At 51.8% G+C, this 15,466-nt stretch overlaps 1 pseudogene across 1 annotated transcript in view; it reads right to left on the bottom strand.

Moving 5' to 3' along the window:
• Nucleotides 1-3,131: 3,131 nt before the first annotated feature.
• LOC117084308 overlaps nucleotides 3,132-15,466 on the bottom strand; it is a 38,624-nt pseudogene continuing 26,289 nt past the window's right edge. Inside the window, exons 8-10 of the transcript XR_004437396.1 lie at nucleotides 8,467-8,524; nucleotides 7,358-7,510; nucleotides 3,132-6,986 (exon numbers count right to left, since the gene is read on the bottom strand). The product of XR_004437396.1 is annotated as a 3-phosphoinositide-dependent protein kinase 1-like (transcript). The remainder of the gene's footprint in view (nucleotides 6,987-7,357; nucleotides 7,511-8,466; nucleotides 8,525-15,466) is intronic.

Here is a 15,466-nt window from a genome sequence, read left to right as displayed (position 1 = left end):
CTGTCCCGCCCACAGGTCCGCCCTGGTAGAGCGCCCGCCCCGGCGACACGCGACAAGCGGAAGTTCCGGTCCGGAAAAGCAGGAAGTTAGGCCCGCTTCCGGCGGGAGCGGAACCGGCGTGATCTGGGCGCTAATGCTGATGGACTGCGGTGGAGACCTGCCTGGCTTTCGCACAAGCGGGGTGCGAGCGCCTGACCCAGACCCTAGCCTTTACCTACACCCTGACCCCAGCTCATGCACCGGTCAAAGGAAGAGCCACACCAGCAGACGTCTACACTCTACATGCTTTTTATTACAAGCGACCGAATATAGGAGGAAAATTGATCATGTGGTAACTACACCTGAAGCACAAATATTTGGGGGGGAAAAAAGAATAAACAGATTCATTAAATGATATGATTAAATCATTGACCCAATAGAAAATTTCTTTAATAAGGGCGGGGCCTGGTAGCTCAAGCCTGTAATCCCAGCACTTTGGCAGGTCGAGGCGAGCGGATCACGAGGTCAGGAAATCCAAACCATCCTGCCCAACAGGGTGAAACCCCGTCTCTACTGAAAAAACAAAAATTAGCGGGGCTTGGTGGCGGGAGCCTGTAATCCTAGCTCCTGTGGATGCTGTGGCAGGAGAATGGCGTGAACCCGGCAGGCGGAGGTTGCAACGAGTTGAGGTCTCCCCACTGCACTCCAGCCTGGTGGCAGAGCTAGACTCCATTTCAAAAAAAAAAAGAAAGAAAATTGATGTAATGAAGTCAGAAAAAAGTTTTAAAATATATAGTAATTGTTCACATTCAAGGCTGTACATCAATACATACAACAACGTGGCCCTGAACATGAATTCAATCCAAATAATTCATATATTAGAATTTAGGCCGGGCGTGGCTGGTGCAGTGGCTCACGGCTGTAATCCCAGCACTTTGGGAGGCCGAGGTGGGCGGATCAGAAGGTCAGGAGTTCAAGACCAGCCTAGCTCGGTGAAATCCCCTCTCTACTAAAAATACAAAAAATTAGCTGGGCATGGTGGCACCTGCCTGTAGTCCCAGCTACTTGGGAGCCTGAGGCAGGAGAATCAGTTGAATCCGGGAGGCGGAGGTTGCAGTGAGCTGACATCGCGGCACTGCACTCCAGCCCGGGCAACAGAGTGAGACTCTGTCTCAAAAAAAAAAAAAAAAAAAAAAGAATTTGGCTGCTCGCGATGTAATCCCAACACTTTGGAGGCCGAGGCGGGTGGATCACGAGGTCAGGAGTTCAACATCAGCGTGGCCAAGATGGTGATTCCCCATCTCTACTAAAAATACAAAATACTAGTCGGGGGTGATGTGGGTGCTTGTAATCCCAGCTACTGGGAGGCTGAGGCAGAGAATTGCTTAAACCAGGAGGCAGAGGTTGCAGTGAGCCAAGATCAGGGCACTGCACTCCAGCCTGGGTGATAGAGTGAGACTCCGTCTCAAGAAAAAAAAAAAAAAAAAAAAAATTTAGCAGGCTGAATTAGAGGCCACCAATAGCCAGCAAATAACCTTATATAAGAATAAAAATACAGGCCGGGCGCGGTGGCTCAAGCCTGTAATCCCAGCACTTTGGGAGGCCGAGACGGGCGGATCACGAGGTCAGGAGATCGAGACCATCCTGGCTAACACGGTGAAACCCCGTCTCTACTAAAAAAATACAAAAATCTAGCCGGGCGAGGTGGCGGGCGCCTGTAGTCCCAGCTACTCGGGAGGCTGAGGCAGGAGAATGGCGTAAACCCGGGAGGCGGAGCTTGCAGTGAGCTGAGATCCGGCCACTGCACTCCAGCCCGGGAGAGCGAGACTCCGTCTCAAAAAAAAAAAAAAAAAAAAAAAAATAAAAAAAAAATAAATAAATAAAAATACAAAAGTGTATATCCTAATATCATTGCATTATTTGTTTTCATAAGTCTCTTAATTTTTGCTTTGCCTGTACATCACAGTTACAGCTACAGACCAGGTAGAGATTATGCATGTTCTGACTGCCACACGCCTGAAAGACGTACTAGTCATTTCTCCTATTTTATGTTGTGAAGGAGCAGCTACAGCAGCTCTAAATACTGTAACAATTTTGCCAACGTCCAACTTAAAGTCATAATAGAGGCTTTTACCAGCACAGTGACCCCTATTTGTAGTCATTCTGCCAGATGGTGAGGCTATGTGGGTTACACGGCTGCAAAAAGGTCTGCTTTTTGTAAAAAGTTCCCTGTACATAGCTTGGTGTTTCTTCATATTGAAGAAACGAGTTATGGGGAAAATTCAGGTACACACGTAGGCTCGTTCAGTTGTGCTCACCACAGCCATCTCAACAGATCAAAGTGCTCTTTGTTGGAAACGCCTTCCTCCTCACACCAGTTCTCCACAGGCAGCCTCATCTACAACCCCGCAATTGTGGGCCAGAAGTGGTGGCCCCTCAGAGGCTCCGAAGTGCCTCCAGCCCTGATTCAGGCACTTGCCACGTCTGCTGCGTAAGAAGGGACCCCACCCAGTGAGTCAACATAGGTCCATGTCAGGTTTGAAAATAACTGGGGAAAAGTGTATGACAACATCTTCCAGAACATAGTACCTTCACCGTATTCTCACAGCAGCTGCGATCTCTGAAGTCTCAGCAGTGAGCACCCCGGCTCTGTGGACCAGCCAGGCAAGGGGGCCTCAGGCTTCAGAGGAGGGCAAGAAACCAAATTCTGTGCTATTTGGCCGTAATCTCTGGTAGAGTGAAGCAGCACTGAACGCGGTGCCTAGAAAAACCTGCATGTTCCCCCGTACAATCAATGGACACCAACTAAAGTGGAGAAATGAAAAATCCAACCAAATGTGGGTGGTCTGGACTTGCCGCCAGCCAGGCCATCTGCAACACTGTGGCAGGGAGTGGGGAGGAGGCGGCCTGAAATCTACACCAGCTGGGACAACCACGCCCCGCAATGAAAAGGCCAGCCTGGCTGCGGGGCTCTTCTGAACCACCAAGGCCTGAAGCAGGGGCGGGAGCGGGGAGACAAATACACTCGGAAAACCCCATCAGCGACATGGTGTTTTTCAAGTGGAGGCTTTGCTCTGCTACTGATTCCAAATGGCCTAATGTACTTTCTGAGTGTATACACTTAATTACAAATCACTAAGCATGTGGCAAGGTCAGTTGAACACTCGTTATCTCTGCTGACTGTGCAGATGCAAATCCAGTACCATTGTGGACACAAAGTACAAGAGTCTGAAAATACCGCCAAGCGCTTGACAGCCACAGCAGCGGGATGGCAGAGAGCTGACACGCAGGCGGAGCCAGGTTCTTGCCACCAAAACAAGGAAACTGGCTCTTGGAAAAAATCGGCCACAAATGGGTTGCAGCAATGCCATCCTCTTAGCATTTAAATAAAGAGCGGTCTTAATCAGACATGCTTTGGAACACACACAGTTTATCAGAAGCTGATTTGTTCAGAATCTGCAGGACACAACTAAGGTGGTTCTGCTACTGGAACTCTGAGCATCTAAACATAAGGTTGAGAGAGAGACAGAGAAATATATTTAAAATGAACAAACTCTTTGACCTCAAAATACCACTTCTAGGCATCTAAGGGGGAAAAAAGGAAAGAAATCAGAAAATTTTAAGGATATTCATCACAGCATTACTTAAACAGTGGAAAAATCAGAAACCGTCTAAATATTTTACAGTAGGGAAATGGTCAAATTATAGTAAATGGACAACGACTAAACACTACAATTGTTAAAAACGTGTTTCTGAGAAACTCATGACATGGGAAAATGCTTAAAATATCAAGTGAGAAGACGATGCAAACGGCGTGTCGGATGTTCCCAATTTAGTTGAACAAGTGAACAAATGGCGGGGCAGGATACAGGCCAAAATGCTCACAGTGGTCTTCTCTGGGCGGCGAGCCTACAGCTGATCTCTTGTCAGAGACAAATGCCAGTTTTGAGTCACCCAGAGCCCTGTGCTGGTGCCTGGGGGTCTGTGCCATGGGACAGTCTCCACAATTCCTCTGAGGAAGGGCCGCAAATCCCACAGTGTGTCCCAAGAGGGCTGGAGTAGGCGGAGTCCCCAGCGGCTGTGCGTGACCAGCCATCTCTCTCAAAACGAATTGTTAACAAGCCTTCCGTAAGTTAAGGTTCCACCTGGTAGCCGTGGTGCAGAGCCATTTCACTAGCGTGGAGAGGCTTGTGCTCCACACCAGGACTGCCCACCGCCCTGGCTGGGGCCAAAGAGGGGAGAAAAGAGTCCCTCAGAAGCCAGCCCCCAGCTGTGTCCCAGAGAAAGGCAAGGCACCTGGGGCACCTAGGCCGGCAGCGACCACAGCCTCCCTCCCCTTTGTGCCGAGAAGCCACACAGAGTGTGGTCCTGACATTCCACCTGTCCTTGCCCACATGTGGGGAGGCACATGGCCCCAGGTCTATTAAACAGCAGGTGAAATCTTCCTCACCTTGGAGAAACCCACAACTGTAATTCCATGTAAGCATGTCTGTGTGCACACATGGTACCCCACGTTCCACCGTAGAGTGTAAGGCACCTGCATGCCAGGTGATGGCTCTAAGGATGTGCTAGATAAAACTGGAGTTGACATGAGCAAGCACAGGGTAAAGAAAGAAAACACATGAGCCTTTAAAAAGGTAAGAGAAAGGGGCTGGGTGAGGAGAAAGGTGACCCACAGAAGGGCTTGGCTGTCATTAGCTCAGGCAATGGCATCGTCAGCTGTCAGCTGCCAGCTCTGGCTCTGAGTCCCTAGTTCTGTGGCTCTGGAGGTTAAGATGGAGCTTGCCAGTGACGCCCAGGAGGTGGCGGCTCTATCCAGAGGAAGAACACACGGAAGAGTCTCCCCAAGCAGCCCAGCCGAGTGCTCCAATGAAAGCCACGTCCCTGCTCCCCTTGTTCCCCTATAACCAGACGCCTGAGAGACGTCCTTCCTGTGCCTGTATGTGCAGTTAGGAGGGTTAGGAAGCCACTCTCCTACACGGAGACACAGGACGTTCTGAGATGGATAAAAGAGCTGATAAGGAGAAGTAAGCCTGAACAGAAATTCCTGAAAGGACCAAGAGAGACTCCCTAACACAGCCAAGCCTTTCCAAAAGCCAGGAGGAGGAGAGAGGACTTGACTCCGGCCACAGGCCCAGGGCAACGTGCTGGGCCCCGGAGCGTCCTGCTCCCTGGGGCGCCCCCGGGTAGGTGTGGCCCAGCTCGTCCCAGCTCGCGGTCACAGGCTCACGTGCAGCTCACACACAACAGCAGCCAAAGCCCAGGCAGTCCAGGCTCCCATCTGCACTTGCCTAGCTAAAAAGAGCCATTCTCATCATTAGCAGTGTAAAAAGGACACCTTCCCTCTCAGTTTGGACCTGGCCTGACACACAGGGTCACTGCTGAGTCATCTGTGACTTGGGAGTAGGGACCAGGGAGGGTGAACACAGTTGAGTCAGAGGCAGGTCTGTGGGCAGCGATGTCTGCCTCTCCCCCACGGGACTGAGGGCTGCCCTCCGGGGACAACCTGGGCAGGGAGAGGAGGACCTGGACCTGCCAGGCCAGCAGAAGCAGTGTGTGCCTGGGGAGTAGCTAGGCAAAGGACAAATGCATCTGGCCTATCTGTGCTGTACAGCAGGGAAGGCCACCAAAGCATCAAAGGGAAACAGCCCCAAAACCGGTAGAGGAAAGTACACCAGCAAGCTGGGGTTGAAGTGTCCTGTTCCCACCTCCTGTGCAACAGCAACTGGCAAAGTCCACTCTCTATGGGGCCAGATGAGCTCGCAGCAAGAGAAGGCTGAGATTTTTGATGCAGAGATGTAGAAACTCTGAGCGGGCTCTGAGACATTTTAGCCACAGCACAAAAGGGGTGTGTGTGATGGTGGTGCCTGCACTCCCCGGTGTGGTCTGCAGGAGACAGAATCACCCTGGGTCTGCTGAGGCCAGGGTTCTCTCAGACCCTACTTCACTGACTGGGGAGGCCTGGACATTTAAACCGTTTAGTAGGTCCTCAGGCCTCTCTCCTCCACACACAGGTCGGCATGCCCTCTCTGCTCTGGCTGGATTCTCCAAGGCACCTCCTGGCCCCACCCAGGGCTTGGGGCAGGCCTATCTCATGCAGTGAGCCGGTTGGGTACTAATTGGGCTCACCTCTGACAGTACAGCTCCCAGCATGCGCTCGGCTTCCAGCCCCAGAGACCAACACTGCTAAGTAGGACAAGGAATCCGGGGCCGTCGATGGCACCCTGCACTGGGCAGCCTGCTCCCACACCACTCCAACCCCTCCCGCTCCTCACCACGCGAGTGCCTGCGGACACAGCAGGGGCCACAGAAAGCCTCCCACCAGAGCCACCACAGGGATATGCCATGGGCCCAGCCAGGCCTAAGGGCCACACACAGGGAGACGCAAGAAAGGGAGCACATGACAGAAGCACAGAGGCTCCCTCCCTGGGGAAGTTCCAGGACCACAGTGGGAGGGGCAGAAAGAGCCAAACACACCCGGTCCCCTTAGCCACAGCAGGACCAGCACACAGTAGGGGCAGGGCGGGTGCATGGTTCGGACTGATGCTAGGAGAAGCTGGTGACACCAGGTCTGTCCACTAGTCTGGGTGGGACTTGGCTGACGTGCGCGGAGCTGGGTCCCCATGGCAACAAGGGCACATGGAGGCCTCCACGGAGCACAGAGAGCAAGCAAAGCGACCCTGAATTCCTTTGTGTTTGTTACTGGTTTTGTTCTTTGTGTGGTTGGGTGTGTTTTTTCTTCTTTTCTTTTAAATAAAAATGCTACAAGGTTTCCGCCTCTGCGTTCCCCTTGTGATGGCTGGCAGGTGGTCTGGAAGCGTCCCGGATGGCGGCCAAGCCGCGCTGGGGCAGGTGTCCTGGCAGCGAAGGCAGCCCGGCCGCAGGCCACGTCACTGCACAGCGGCGTCTGGGTGGCTCTGGTATCGCTGCCTCCAAACCTCCTGGATCTTCCTGCACCACTTGTGTGCGTTCCCACTGGGGTCCATCAGATAATACGTCCTGTTAGGCTGCAAAGACAGAAGCCGTTTAGTGCTCCCGAAGGAGTCCCACCAAAACCCCGACCCCAACCTGGTGAGTTGCCTGCTACCAGCCATTCCGAGTCCTGGAAGCACATGGGTGTGGTGGTTCTTCACACAAGCAGAAAGCAAATATGCAGGCTGATGACCACACCCCAGTCACCACCAAACTGAAAAACAAGCACTGGGTGTCCCTTGCCCCTCAGGACTGAGCCGCTACTGTGGGCATGTGGGATGTTGGAAAGGGCGAAGCAGCTGCCCCATCCCCGCTGCTCCCTCTGGCCAAGGCCTGCGGCTGCTTCCCATGTGCTGCAAAGCCCTCCCATGGCCCTGCACACAGGAATCCCTGGGAACAGACTCACCGTGTGGACAAAGAACGTTTTAAAATTCTTGGCCTCTGGTCGAAGTTCTTGTGACCAAGGAATTTCACCTTTCAGGACTTTGTTGACAGGATCCACGTAATATAAATGTGGTCCTTCTGTGAGCAACAACTGTCGTCGTCGTGCGAATAAACCCTGACACCAAAACACACAAAACAGGCCTCAGAGGCCAGTGCTGGCAGCATCTCCTGGAGCCTAGGGGCTGGGTGGCCCCTCGGCGCTGCTGGAAGCACAGGGCCACCGCCACCACCTGTGCGCTCACCGAGGGCAGGGTACTTCCTGCCCCGCCGGGCCCAGTTTCTAAGGTCACAGGGGCTGCAGCTCAGGCCCATCCAGGTCAGGTCCATCCAGGTCAGGCCCATTCAGCTCAGGCCCATCCAGGTCAGGCCCATGGCTCCCCTGGCCCCTCTGCTCTGCCTGGGACAGGAGCCTGCTCTCGGGAGCCGGCCTCCACACACCCGCACCAAGGTCCTTGCCTGCGGAGGACACACGGCTAGGAACAGAGGCCAGGAGCCTGCGCTTGGAAGTGGCCCCATGTGAGCACCTGGAGTTGAGTATTTTCTACTCAAGCGTTAAAGCTAACAGTTACTGGTTTGTGTTCTGTCTGATCATACTGAAGTTCCTGATCTGATGTTCTATAGAAGTAATATGACTTATATTTGAGGAAGGTACAAAATGATCAAATAAATATCTGAGCACATCCACAGTCCTGCCTGGCTCCACACAGACCACGTGCTAAGTGCTGGATCCCTTCAATCCATAAAATAAAGAGCAGCCCTTAAATGGTTTTGAAACACTTCTAAAGCAATATGAGAACCCTGGCTACAATATCAGACGTGGCCTCTTCAACTTGATGGAAACCTCACAACAGGCAGCCCCAGACTCCCAGGAGCGTGCCGAGGTTGCTTCTGTTCGGCCCTAACCACCACGTGTGTGGCTCCACACGGCTTCTCTCGAGGGCTCACAGCCTTCCCAAGCTTGAAATCTAGAGATGATGTTTGATGACCACACCACCAAGCTGCCCTCCCTTGAGCTGGAGTTGAGGAAGATGCAGGCGTGCGTGCGGAGCATCGGGACCACTGACCACTCACCTTCCGCTTATCCACCGGGCCCATCTTTAGTATTAAATTATTTTCTACAAACTGGTGCCTGTGGAAAGAAACAAGAAAGTGATGCTCCCGTGAAAATCACAAACAGAAATTCTCCACGCTCCTCCTGGCACATGAACACCCCGTGGCCTTGGCCTTCCCCTCAGAGCCAGCCTCACTTTGGATGAGCAGAGAACACCACATGTAACCCAGCACACACGCCACTGCCATGCAGGGCCTTCATCTGTATCTGCAACGGAGCCTGCAGATACCAGACACAGTGCCTGTTGTCCCCTCACTGCCAGTGGCATCCACACAGCAGGGAACAGGTTGGGGAGGACCGTGCCGCAGAAACGGGCAGGTGACACAGGTTATTGCTGCCTTAACAAAGCTGTGGTGAGGCGCAGAACTGCCTCCCGAAAGGTGGCTGCCCGTGGAGTCAACAGCTGGAGGAGATGATCACCCTCAAGTTACCCCGCAAGCTGGGACCCCCGATTCAGTGCTCAGGACCCGCAGAGTAGTTTATAATCACAAAGCCCTGAAAGACCCAAGTTGGACTTGCCGTAAGAACATCTCCTCTGGCTTTTCCCTCATAGTAAAACACTTTTATTCAGAGATGGCAGAAATTCAAAGAGCAACTTTCAAATACAGGCTTTGATTCAATATACATTATGAGCAAGCACACCTCACTTCTGATTCCTGAGAGTTCAGAGATTTTTGTTTTTAAAGACAAAGTCTTGCTCGGTCACCCAGGTTGGAGAGCAGTGGCGCCACCACAGCTCACTGTAGCCTTGATCTCCTACGCCCAAGCCGTTTTCCCACCTCAGCCTCCCAAATAGCTGGGACCACAGGCACACATCACCATGCCCGGCTAATTTTTTTTCCTTTTTTTATGAGACGGGGTCTTGCTAATGTTGCCCAGGCTGGCCTTGAACTCCTGGGCTCAAGCAATCCTTCTGCCTCAGCCTCCCACAGTGCTGGGATTACAGGCATGAGCCACTACACCTGGCCAAGGTATTATTTTATTGATTGACTGATTGCTTGAGACAGGGTCTCACTCTGTCACCCAGGCTGCAGTGCAGTGGTGAGATCTCGGCTCACTGCACCCTCTGCCTCCGGGTTCAAGAGATTCTCCCACCTCAGCCTCTGGAGTAGCTGGAGCTACAGATGCATGCCACCATGCCAGGCTAATTTTTTTTTTTTTTTTTTTTGAGACACAGTCTTGCTCTGTTGCTCCCAGGCTGGAGCACAGTGGTGCAATCTTGGCTCACTGCAAGCTCCGCCTCCCGGGTTCACGCCATCCTCCTGCCTTAGTCTCCCGAGTAGCTGGGACTACAGGCACCTGCCACCACGCCCAGCTAATTTTTTTGTATCTTTAGTAGAGACGGGGTTTCACCGTGTTAGCCAGGATGGTCTCGACCTCCCGACCTCGTGATCCACCCGCCTCGGCCTCCCAAAGTGCTGAGATTACAAGTGTGAGCCACTGTGCCCGCCAGGCTAATTTTTTTGTATTTTTAGTAGAGATGGGGTTTCACCCTGTTGGCCAGGCTGATCTCGAATTCCTGTCCTCAAGTAATCCGCCTGCCTCAGCCTCCCAAAGGCTGGGATTACAGGCATCAGACACGGCGCCCGGCTCCAAGATACTATTTCAATGTCTGCAGTTTACTTCTTTTGGTTAAAGCTAACAGTTACTGGTTTGTGTTCTGTTTGCTCTTACTGAAATTCCTGATCTGAGGTTCTACTATAGAAATAATGTGTATGTGTGTGTTTTTTTTTTTTTTTTGAAACGGAGTCTTGCTCTGTCACCCAGGCTGGAGTGCAGTGGCACGCCATCTTGGCTGACTGCAACCTCTGCCTCCCAAGTTCAAGTGATCGATTCTCCTGCCTCAGCCTCCCAAGTAGCTAGGACTACAGGTGCGCACCACCACGCCCAGCTCATTTTTTGTATTTTTAGCAGAGACGGGGTTTCACCGTGTTAGCCAGGATGGTCTCAATCTCCTGACCTTGTGACCCTCCTGCCTAGGCCTCCCAAAGTGTTGGGATTACAGGCGTGAGCCACCGCGCCTGGCCAATAATGTTTTATATTTGAAGAACGCATAAGACGATCAAATAAATATCCGAGCACATCCACATGCCTGCCTGGCTGCACACAGGGCCAACAGCACTTGTAAGAAGACCGGACTGGCCGAGCTGGGGGCACAGCATCCTCCCCCAGGGCTTACCCAGCCCCACCACGTGACCCACCTAGACCTGGGCAGAGGTGCCCAGGCCTGCCCCACGAGGGAGGACCCAGGGCCTGGCCTCACACACACACCCCATCCTGTGGGTTTGAAGCAAGAGGAGTGTATGGCATGTGGGCAAGTGCAGCCCTCCTCTTACACCAGGGGCTTCACCATCAAACACACCCAACGTGGGGGTTAAAACAAAGAGAAACAAATCAAGAAGGGTCCTGAAAAGGACATGTGATGAGGAAGACCCGATACGCCACCGCACAGAAAGCACAGAGCACAGAAATGCCTGGAGGGACCACAGAGCCGGCAGGAAGCCACTCTGACAGACAGGCCTGTGACCAGGACACAGCGCAGAGGAACGACAATGACATTCATAATAAACGACACCGGCGCAGGCAGTGCAGGAGGGACATGGTCCCTTTGAGCCCAGGCTGGTCAGAGCTCTTGCAGGCGGATGAGGACGGAGAAAGCCCTATGGCCTCTCCCATCCTCAGCTTTCACCACACGCCAGCAAGTGCCAGAAGAGGTGATGAGATACAAGGTTTAAAATATCAACTCGAAGGAGAGAAAAACCACAAGAACAAAGCAGCCCATCCCCGCAACCTGTGTGGGAGGGGCCGCCTTCCTTGCTGAGAGTGAGGACAGCAGCCCAGCATTGAGCTGCGGGAGCCACGGCAAGATGACAAAGCCACCTCCACCTAAAAAACCACCAGGACCACAGTTGGGGTGGGAAAGAATTTCCAGATCCAGCCGCCGTGGGCCTCCACCTGCACCCCACAGCAAATTCACAGTGCCACGAGAGGCTTGGAACTCAAGAGAAAACTCAGCAAAATGGCACCAACTAAAAATTCCCAGAAGAGGAATTCAAGTGACACAAGAAACTCTCAATGGGCCTAAACAAAGAAACTGAGCTGGGCTGCTCTGCCCTGATCAGCTGGGCATGCCACAGGCATGGGCGTGCAGGAGTGGCGCTCCTGCTCTGCACCTGCAGCCAGGGGAGGACTCACTGAGGAAGCGATTCGGAAATAGGACTGAGAAGTAGCCTCGCTTCCAGAAATCCATCCGAGAAAAAAAAAAGGGCACAGGCAAGGAGCCCAGAGGCACTCCCAGCAGTGTCACCCATGCCAGGGACACTGAAGCTCCAGAGCGGCTCAGCAACAGAACACGCCAGCACCTTGGGGAGGCAGGCAAAGGCCCCACAGACAGGTGCCACCCACCCCTGCGCCAGCATCACCTGCGAGAGACAAAGAAATGGACAACATCCATTCCCCCGTGGCCCAGGGTGCGTGGACAGAGACTGCGGGCAAAGCTCCACTGGTGGCATCGAGAGCAGAGCATGTGTTCAGCGGATTCACCCACCAGCTCACAACAGGAAACAGCCCCTTGCTGTCACCTACTTGGAAGTTTCCATACTTCTAGGAATCACCTTGATTTTTCTTTTTTTTTTTTTTTTGAGACAGAGTCTCACTCTCTTGCCCAGGCTGGAGCGCAGTGGCACGATCTCGGCTCGCTGCAACCTCTGCCTCCCACGTTCAAGTGATTCTCCTGTCTCAGCCTCCTGAGTAGCTGGGACTACGGGTGCCTACGACTAGGCCTGGCTAATTTTTAGTATTTTTAGTAGAGACAGTGTTTCGCCATGTTGACCAGGCTGGAATCACCTTTTTACTTCGATTTTTTACTATCTCCTGCAGAAAGTCCCCCGCCCTGAGGGCCCTTTCCTCCCTGGGAGGCTGGGTGAGAGCTGAAGACCTGAAGACATGCCTAACTACTCACCATGCACACGGGGCTTTCCGAAGGAGCCTCACTCTCATACACCGCATCTTGGCTCCCTCAAAACAGGCAATGCCTCTCCCCACCTCTGCACAGAGGAGGGTGCAGGGCAATCCACAAGGGGTGACCACAGAAAACCCCCTTTCCTGATGCCAAAGTGCGGGTTCTCACCACCTCCTCCACTCTCCCTCACCCGGACCCCAAAAAGAGCATTGTCAAGGATCCAAGCCCAAGGCCACTAGCAAAGCACCTGCCACGCCCAGGAGAGCTCAGCAAGGAGCCAGAGCTCCGCCGGTGGCTTTCCTGACCCCTTGGAAGGGCTCTCCAGGCTCAGCTTCGCCGCCAGTGAGGGAGGGAGCCAGTGGCAAAGGCTGATGGGTCCCAGGTTTCCTCTCCAACCTTCCAGTTCCATGGCCCTCCACACTCTTTACCTCTGTGGAAGACCCCAAAGAGCTTTTAGATCAACTGATACGTACTACACAGGAAATGAAAACTGAGACATTTTCAAATATTTAATTCATTAAAAAACAATAAACCCATTACTATTAACATACATTACTTTTATTTTTAAAATAACTACTTTCCAAAACAAAATAATGAATGAGGAGAGTGTGCCACTCTGTGCGCTGCACAGGCCTCTCCTGTTCAGCTCCTAAGGAGAGTGCTGGGTCTCCACGTCCACTCACGCCCACACTCTGCCGAGACCTGTGTTCGGGCAGAAGGACGTGCAAACACCCAGCCTCACTCAGATAAACAGCTAGAAAAGGGAGGAGTATACTCAGCCTTTTAAGAGATTTGCGTCACTTCCTGGCCTTTTGGCTAAGAATACGTGGAGATGTTTGTGGATATTCTTCTTGGATACTACACCACAATTCACAAAGTGGTGGCTGCTTAAAGCTTAGTTGCAATGTGAAATCTGATTCATAACAATAAATTTTCATACACCGTGACACTAAACACCATCAATCTACCCGCACTAGTGGTTCTTTTGCCCTCACGTGATTTTCTAGGTCATACACTGGTCACCCGGAAGACAGCGGTTCACTGAATTATGTGAAGCTTCCAAATGTTGACAAATTCCATTCTATAGAATCAACAGATCAGTTCATTGATATCACTATGTATCTCCTCAAAAATGACTTTTGGCCTCTAATCCCAGTACTTTGGGAACCCGAGGCAGGCGAATCACTTGAGATCAGGAGTTCGAGACCAATCTGACCAATATGGTGAAACCACGTCTCTACTAAAAATACTAAAATCAGCCAGGTGTGGTGGTGTGGGCCTGTGATCCCAGCTACTGGGGAGGCTGAGGCAGGAGAATCGCTTGAACCTGGGAGGTGGAGGTTGCAGTGAGCTGAGATCGTGTCACTGCACTCCAGCTTGGGTGACAGAATGAGACTCCGTTTCAAAAATAGAAAAAGAAAAAGAAAGACTTTTGGCTGGGTGCAGTAGCTCACGCCTGTAATCCCACCACTTTGGGAAGTCAAAGGGGGAGGAATGCTTGAGCCAGCAGTTCGAGACCAGCCTGGGTAACACAGGGAGACCTTGTCTCTATTTCTATTATATAAATAATATAAACAAAAAAGAATCTAAACATATGTCTTTTATTGGGAAGGTATCAAGCTCACAGTGACGAATAAAGTTTTTCAAAATTCCAATTTTCACTTGAAGGTTTCGGTTTTATCATTGGTATAAATATGAGCAGCTGTTTTCCTTAAAGTAACAAGCTCATTCCAATCATTTTCAAGAAAAATATTGGCCAAATAGCTAAGTCTGCATAACAGCAGTTTGCCTGTCAGTCAGACGCTCCATGAGGACAGCAGGCCAACAGTCACGAGCGTGTCTCCCTGAGGCGGCTTGCGGCCAGAACTGACTGCTGTTCTGTATACCTCCACTTCATCCTACAAAGTGTTAATAACATCATTTTTAACAAACGCTCAGAAGCGAGACTCGTTTCTTTCCTCTCTCTCTTCCTGTGGGTGAGTGCTGTGAAGATATGATTATTGCCCTGGCACTGCTTGGTGTCATGGGCTCAAGTCGTGCTCAGATGCCAGCAGTTCCACCCACCATGGCTTGTGCACCATCAACACAAATGGGAAAACGTGTTCTGGAACCAATCACGAGATTCACACAGGTGCTCCACACTCTGACTACGTCAGTGCCATTTGTGCTTTATGGTCAAGCAATGGGGTAAAAGAACATCATCTGTAGACTGGGCGCAGTGGCTCAGGCCTGTAATCCCAGCATCCTGGGAGGTCGAGGTGGGTGGTCAGGAGTTCCGGAGGTCAGGAGTTCCAGACCGGCCTGGGCAACACAGTGAAACCTCGTCTTCACTAAAATACAAAAATGAGCCAGGCATGGTGGCACATGCCTGTAATCACAGCTACTTGGGAGGCTGAGGCAGGAGAACTGCTTAAGCCAGGAGATGGAGGTTGCAGCGAGCGGAGATCACTCCACTGCACTCCAGCCTGGGCAACAGAGGGATACTCCGTCTCAAAAAAAAAGAATATCATCTGTGATGAGAAGCCGGGGACACAGGCCAAGTGGCAGGTCCAGGTTGTCTGTAGACTCATCCACTGTAAGGCAAAAACACAATTCAGCAGCAGACACGTCAACTCCCTCTTTGTGCTTGCAGTCACATCTTGAATCCAGCAAGTTTCGACTGCATTGTGGACTGTGGCAGCACAGGGTGGCCAAGCCTGAGGCTGTGCTGCAGCCAGGGGCTTTGTCTCCCAGCTACTGTGTGGCCTCTCCAGCATCTACAATGCAGCTTCTAAGAGCTTCAGTGACTCTTTAATTTATCGTCTGAAAAGCTGTAACAAACAACATTGGATCTCAAAGAGCTAATTATATTTATTTTTAAAATGTTCCTTTTTAAGTGTAAACTATTCCATGTAAATTAAAAAATTCCTTTTATCTTTTATTTATTTATTTTTTTGTTGAGACAGGCTCTCACTCTGTCACCCAGGCTGGAGGACAGTGGCAAGATCTCTGCTCACTGC

This window comes from Trachypithecus francoisi, unplaced genomic scaffold (genome assembly GCF_009764315.1).
Source record: "Trachypithecus francoisi isolate TF-2019V2 unplaced genomic scaffold, Tfra_2.0 Contig00476, whole genome shotgun sequence".
NCBI classification, from domain to species: Eukaryota; Metazoa; Chordata; class Mammalia; order Primates; family Cercopithecidae; genus Trachypithecus; species Trachypithecus francoisi.
Note: the sequence above shows the minus strand (reverse complement) of the source record. Positions and strands in the feature narration are given on the sequence as shown.